A 7807-nucleotide genomic window follows, 5' to 3' on the forward strand; every position below is an offset into this window, starting at 1 on the left:
TCCTGTTTCCTAAAATAATACTGTGATTAAGCTTCCACTTCTTTTTTTCCATCCCCAGTTTTCTTTGGATTCCAGGTACCAAATTAAGATGATTGACTAAAATGGGATCCCAGCTAAAAATGACCAACTGATCCCTCTGTTATTATTTATCAGTGTTACACCCATCTTACCTCCTGTTATTGTAGGACCTATATATTTTACAGTATATATACCATTTTAGTGTTCCCTCCTGGCTCCTGGGAATTTTTCCTGAGCTATTTTCAGAGGTTTAAAAACTGGGAAGAGCGAGGACAAAAATACAGCAACGATTAGAGATGCTCATGTCATGAACTGGATTGGGAGTATATTGGTGTAGCAATTCAAATTCTACCTTAAAGAAGGCCAAAGCTAAAAATGGACATGATCAGCTGCTGAAGGGCAAAGTTGGCTTCAATTTATCCCAAATATGAGTAAATAGCTCAGAAATGCACAAAGAATTTCACTGAGTTCTATGATCAAACCTTTCTTTTTTGCTCCTCATGCCACACGACCACTGTGCTAAAGAATCCACCTGCTAAACTGTAAAGTTTCTATAAAGAAAGTGCCCAAATATACAGAAAATATATTGAAATTAAGCAATTCAACAACAGAAAATGATGCAGAAGGTCAGAAAATACCCAGTACAACGTGGTCAGTCAGGGAACCCAGAAACCTGTGCTTTGGGATCCACTGAGCCTGGGCAGGGCCAGTACAGAATATTTCTGCTTTGATTATTCTCCTTAAATCCTTTGCACTTTCAGAAAACATTGTGAACAGCTGTAAATGGGTTTTACTCTATGGAAAGCCATAATTAAGGAATTTAAAACACCTTTTAAAGGAAGCAGCAAGCTCCTAATGTGACACAACGCTGCTAGCTCTCCCCTCCCTTTTTTTTTTGGTGAATAGATACTACTGGTTCAAAATTCTGTCTTTAATATCTTTACAGAGGAGTGAGGAACTGACCTTTCAAAATGTATTTTCAAGAGGGGAAACTCAGCAAAGCTACCTAGACTTTTTCATTTAGTAATGAGGAATTATAGCACAGGCACGTGAACCACACAGACATGAGGAATAAAGGCAAAGAAAGCCCCTTTAGTTACTGTAAAAGGCTTCACACACAAAAAGATAATTGACAGTACATCTCACATGAAAACCAGTTAATGGGCATAATGAATTTAATTTGGGAAAATCTGAGTTGTAACATATTGTCACAGCTCAAAAAACTCCCCGTCCAGATGATTTGCCACCCAGTAACAGACCCAAAGGCAGAGATTCTCTCTTGCAGGAACCCCATTAATGCCCTGCTGAAACAAATCTGGATTTAATTCCAGCTCAGTGGGTAAGTGCTGTCTGCTCTCCTCTTTACTGCCACACCATAAAACCCCAGGAATTAGATTTAGGACCAGCCAGCTGCTTTCACAACACACTGCCAACACCTGATACTTTTTATTATCCCTTTTTTTAAGCTTATTATTGTTGTAGATATAATTTCCTGAAAGTTTGGTGCTTTGTTGATGAGCAAAGAAGAATAACAAGCAAACTTCTACACATATTTTCCTTCAACCCCATGATTTGCCCTCCAAAAAAATCACTTTTCTAGTTATCAGTCTGATACTGTTCAGTCAGTGAAGACCAAAGGTGCTACAAAGGAATGATGCCCCAAATTTTAAGTCTGATTAGCACATGAGGGAGCAATGCAGACTCAGAAGAATTCAGAGAGGACTTTGATAATTCCTGTTTATTCCATGGGCTCCTCTGCCACACTTAGTGCTGTCCATCAATCCCTCCCTCTCCCTGTTGCTGCCTGTATGTGCCATTACCATTCCCAACTCCACTGCCCTTCAACAGACCAGAAGAAGCAGCTGAAAGTCATTTCAGTCGTGCTTTTGTTTAAAAATACATAAACAAGGGTGAAATTAGCCCCAAAAAGGAGGTTTTTAGCATGAAACAAGCTGGTAGATGAAAACTGAAAGTCAACACCTAAAATCATGGAGCTTTAGTAGTGTGGTAAGAGCACCAAAATTAAATTTTCTTCGGCAAATTCCATGAATCTGAAACACTTCTGCTATGCTTGTCCTTAATTACTGTTACAAAATAATAATAATCACACATGCAAGTTGATTATATTGGGATTCGAGACACATCCCAGGAATTCAGATTTAATAACTGAAAGCATTGATATGTCGGATTATTTGGAAGCTTTTCCCTACCCTGCAGCTCAGGGCTCTAAAGCAGAATCTCCTCCACAAGTGCCAAGACTTTTGGGGACTTTCCCTCTGCAATGTTAGAAAATTGCTGAGCAGGAAAACCACACAAAGAAACACTGAAGATTTTCAGGATAAGTAAAAGCTAAAGAAAAAGTCAACAGAGGTACCACCAGAAGTAGGACATCTTACATTTTCAAGCACCAAAAGGGCATCAGCACAAGAAATATGAGAGATGGAAGTTTAAAAAATAACTCCACTTTATTTTGTAGAACAGCACTGAGTAATCCATGGCTGAACCCCTCTCCCCAATCCCATTTAATTACAGTTTTGTCCCAGAAAAAAATGTGTGAAAAAAGAGAGTGAAGAGTGATGCAAACACTACTGAACAGGAATGACTGATGGAGTCTGAGAAGCATCTTAAAAATGAGCTGCTGAATTTCGTAGAATCACAGAATGGTTTGGTTTGGAAGGGACCTAAAATATCATCTCGTTCCAACCTCCCCACCGTGATTTAAGGGATTAAAATTTCCTCCCTCACAAAAGCCAAAAAGGCAATAGCAGCCCGGCCAAGCTCCATTTGGGATGTATTATTCCAGAAATCCCTGTGCTGACCAGAGCTGTTCCTTGCCTTTGGCTGGCCCTGTTCCTCACACCCATTAATCCCCAAGTATCTCAGACATTTATCTCAGCCCAGGCATTTATGCAAAATGTGGCCACTGCAAAGGAGTTCCCAGATGCTCATTTTTCCTCAAGAGCCAGGCCAGAAAGTTCCCACCAACATCTCTCTGCCCAGGACATCCCCAGCTCACTCCTGTGGAGCCTGTGAGGCACAAATCCTAATGGATTGTTTGACCAAAGCTATAAAGAAATGAAGAAATGTGATCCCACCTGCTCCTACTTCATTTAACGGTGCTGGCACCTGAACTGCCTTTCACTGACTGCTCCTCACATCCCAAATGGGATCCAGGGGTAAACATTTTCTAGGAGTTGAACTTCAGGCTTTTTCCTCAGAGTCAACAGGACTGGGAAGTGAATTTACAAATAAATTGTAAATTTATCTCTGGTGGGTCCCCACAGCATTCAAACTCAAACTCAGGGTAGCTCAGTGGACTCTCCTTTCAGGAAACATCTTATTATCTTATTATTTTGGGAGGATACAACAAGAGGAAGAGCAATGCCAACATTAATTCCCAGTATAGCAGCACAGATTTCTCTAGTCCTTCACCTCAAATCTAAAGTATTTTGTAACTTTTGTCAGACTATCTGAAGGCTTCTAAGGGGAGATAAAGCTCCTTTCCTATTCAAGGGAAGCAGAAAACCACTGGAGCTCATGCCCTGACCAGTTTCCCCCTTCTTTTAAATGAACAGCTTGTACTAAAAGAAGGCTGTAAAACGTTGACTACAAAACAACAAACAAATGGTTTGGCTTGGCTGTGAAACTCTTTCAACACTTTCTACTGGAATAAAAAGCTGTGATTCTGCCATGGTTACCTCCACTCTGATTTCTATTGAATTAAAATCTGGCTCGGAGTTTTTGCAAATCCTATTTTGCAGGCAGGCAGAATTCACACAAACAAAACTGCAGTGATAATTGAGAGAGAGTTTTTGAACAACTGCTGTGTTTGTCCCAGTCAATGCCCCTCTGTGGTTCCAATTCTGCCTGTCAAAAGGAAGGATTATTTCCTGAACTTCAGATGACGCTGAATGTGAACACTCAGACATGGGCACAGACACAGAGCATCCCTCACCAGGAATTGTTTCTCTTTATTACAGACTATGCAGAGTCAAAATTCCATTCTAAAAATACTCCTTACTAAAGCACAGATTGGCTTGTAGGAGCCACACCAAATACTGGTAGACAGCAGCAAGTGCTGCTCCCTCCAACCCATTCTCCCACTGAGTGACTAAAATGTAAAGACATGCAAAGTCTCCTTTTAAACCCAAAATTGTAAATGTTATTCCACAAAATTTCTTGGGAATTGACATTAATACTGTCAGTTTGTTGCTGGCATATAGGGGGTGTACACTGTGGATGCTGCTGGACCAGCTCCAGCCTTCCCTCTAAAACAACATTTAGATATTGATGGCTAATTAGCCCACAGAATTGTACTTGTAAAATTAGAGAGGAATCTATGACAGATCTAGTTCAGCTTCCTAAAATCACATCAGCCAAAGCTTTGTTTTACCAGCTTACTAAGGTCTGTAATTTTTAAGGCTCAGGATCCAGGACCAGCTTTATCAGAGATGCCAAGCCAGAGCTCCTGAAAGAGCCTCTCAGGCTGTTCCTGGGCTTTGCCTCAGTCACGGGGATGTGCAAACGGGAGGGGAAAAGGAGCCCAGCAGCACAAATTGGACTTGTGAAGTCTCAGAATACTGACAGAGCTCTGAGCCGGTTCCTAAAGTATCTACACAACTCCATCCACCTCTGAGCTGCGAGTTGGGAGATAAACTAATAGAAGAACAAGTATTCTTGAAGGCTGATTGCAAGTCTGAGGCAGAAAGTGAGCTTCCAGGAGGCTGGGAATGTGTAAACCTCCGATATCACGCAGTGGGAAAAGTCTCTCTTCTTTTGAAGTTTTCCAGTCTAAAATAAAGTTTCATTTTTAAGCTAAGAAATAAAGGCATAGTTTCACCCCAGTAAGCCTTCAGAGAGTAAACACAGAAGGAAAATGTATTTAGGCATTTTATATCTCAACAAGCTGCAAACAATTAAACAGGCACCCACAAACTACAGGCACTTTGTAATTTAACATGCTCTAAAGTCTTTGTGAGATGGGATTATTATTCAGTAAAATAATGGGCCCAGGAGTGGTAAATATGCACTCAGACAAAGAAGCAAGTTATGTTTTGAGCTATTTCTTAAGAGCAGCAGTGCTCCTGAAAACCATCAGATCCTTCTGTGATTAGATAAAAACATCCCAGCAGGCAACCCAGAGGCATAAGAGATGTGAAATCACAATTAAACAAAAGCAGAAAGAAAGGGAGAGATTGTGTCAAGCAGATAACACAGAGGCAAATAAAATAACATGAGCTAATGCAGCACCTTTGAAATCCGGGGAGTGGAAAACCTGGGAAATCTCTCATAAAAAGTAATATCTGAGCCATTTATCTCCCAATCAAGGACGGCAAAATCTTGCTTGGAAACAAAAAGCATTAACTGAGGTTTCTAAGAGCTGCTTAGCTGGAAACCTGACCAGCCTGAAGAGCCTGTTAAGCCAAGATTACAGTAAGCCGGGTTTCCAACTGTGTGGAATCACAGGAGGCAATCAAAGCATCTCAACAGAAAGGAATTCCACAGAGATCCTTGCAGGAGTTCAGAGGGAAGGAGCAGGATCTGCCCCGCGGCCACGAAAGAAACCATCGATTCCCAAACATCTGTTCCAGCTCAAACAAACACTTTGAGATCCAGAGACTGGATCCAGGTCTGGGTTTTAATTGGGAGTGGAAGAGCAGCAGATCTGGTGGAACCTTGCTGGCAGCAGCACCACCAAAGTCAGCTTTGGGGGGTGTTTTGTTGCTGATTGGTGTAATATTAAAACATTATCACCCACCATCATGAATATGACAGTTTTAAAACTGATCCTTGCACTGGGAAAGAAATTCAGGTCTCAAGCTTATCCCTCTTACCACAGGATTCAGAGATAACTTCCCATTTACTCCAACAAAATCAGAACTCAGTGTGGTTAATCAGAACCCAGAGGAAAATCTAACCAGGGGAATAAAACGTGAAATCATAGAGCACAACAAATCTTTCAGGAGAAATTATAGTGCAGGAAAATAGCAGAATGATGATATTGAACACAAGCTTTTATTTTAAACCGTAAATAACAATGTTTGTCTTGGGATTGGTTTTCAATTACAAGCCCAGTCCAGTCTCGTGGTTTGTTATGTATTTAGCTTTCAGTATGAATTGTAGGGAATTACAGGTTGGATTAAATGAAGAATTTGGTAATGCTCTGCACTGTTGGGCACTCCACTAGTCCTGAACCTCCAATAACAAAAAATCGAATTAAAAAGCTGTAGCTACACTGTGATTAACACCCAAACGTAACATTTTGGCTCTAAGAGATAATCTTAATGCTGAAATAGTTAATTAACTTAAACAGCATTTTAAATCAACTTAAGCTGCATTTTAAATCAACTAGACCAAGTACTGAAATGGACAGTAAATGTAAGAACTGGTGTGAAACACTCTACAAGTGGACCATCACACTGCACTGCATAACAGAGTCATAACTTAGCACTTACAGCAAATCCTGATGCACCTACAAAGAAATTTGTGCCTCACAGTCCTGATTCATTTTTATTATCCAGTAACAATACAGCCTTTCTCATTAATAGTAACTTTTCCTATTTTTTAGTGGGTAATAGAGAGGACTTTTTTTTATTTTTACATATGCCATAAGTGCTATGAGTTTCCTCCCTGACATTTAACACAGTCTCTTTATCAGCTTAATGCCTTTTCTACTTACACTTCCAGCAATGTGTGTTTGGCTTTTCCACCACAGGGCTCAGGATGATGTATAACATCCCACTTCAAGGAAACACAGTATCTTTACACAAGTGCCACCTTTTCAATTCCCTCCTTCCTACTATCTCAATTCTAGGCAGAATGGGAAATTATTTATATGCAAAAGATACTCTTAGTTACCTGTTCTTTCTGCCCTTGAGCCTCTCTGGAGGAATTGAGGTGAAATATCTCCATCTCAAGGTTTTTTTTTTAGCTGCCCTCTTCCACAAATTCATATCAGGTTTTGGGGTAATTGGTTTGTGTCAGCGCTTCAAATTGTTGTTACTTCACCTGAGCAGCTTAATGTGGAAGTTTATTTTGCCCCCACATATATATGGATCATATTTTGCCCACATATATAAATGATTATTAATTTTTTTTCCATTCCCACGCTGCTATTTTTTAATGCAGAGCCTCATGCAGAGCCTCCTTTGTGGAAAACAAGAAACAAGGAACATTCTGGAGGAAAAATTCCTGACATCAAATGATCACTCACCACCCTAAAATTTGATCTTGGGTGAAAACTAGTTCTTACCCCAGTACTTGCAGTAGTTGAGCTGAGAACACCAACATCCTAACAGTGTCCAAAAGTCAACATAGTGGGGTAAATAAAATGTGATCATCCCTTAACACTCACAGACGTTGGTTATTTTAAATATTTTAAAGGAATGGTGGCTCTCTAATTATATTTTTGCCATCTTGGGGATAGATTTTTCTGAGGGGGGAAAAAAACCCCAAATATATATTTATATATATATACTTCACATGCACCAATTTAGAAGCACTGCAGTTTGAGCCAGTTGTGCACTGAAAGAAGGATGTGCTTCCCTACTAAAAGTTCCAGGATACACTGCAAAGTGTCACCTCTGTGCCAGCCTGACTGTTTTAGGCAGGAATTAGCAGGTTTCACTGCAGAAATCAAATATTTCATGTCTTTTTTTGGGGAAAAAAAATCAATAGGTACATTTAAAATAAACCTGAAGACTCATGCAAATCACCTGAGTTTTATTTTTACCCCCAGAACTTCTCTTGCCTACCTGCCTCTCTCAGAACTAAACTTCCAGGAGGAAAT

This window comes from Pipra filicauda, unplaced genomic scaffold, assembly GCF_003945595.2.
Source record: "Pipra filicauda isolate LSUMZ 115617 unplaced genomic scaffold, ASM394559v2 scaffold708_size209920_pilon, whole genome shotgun sequence".
NCBI lineage: Eukaryota > Metazoa > Chordata > Aves > Passeriformes > Pipridae > Pipra > Pipra filicauda.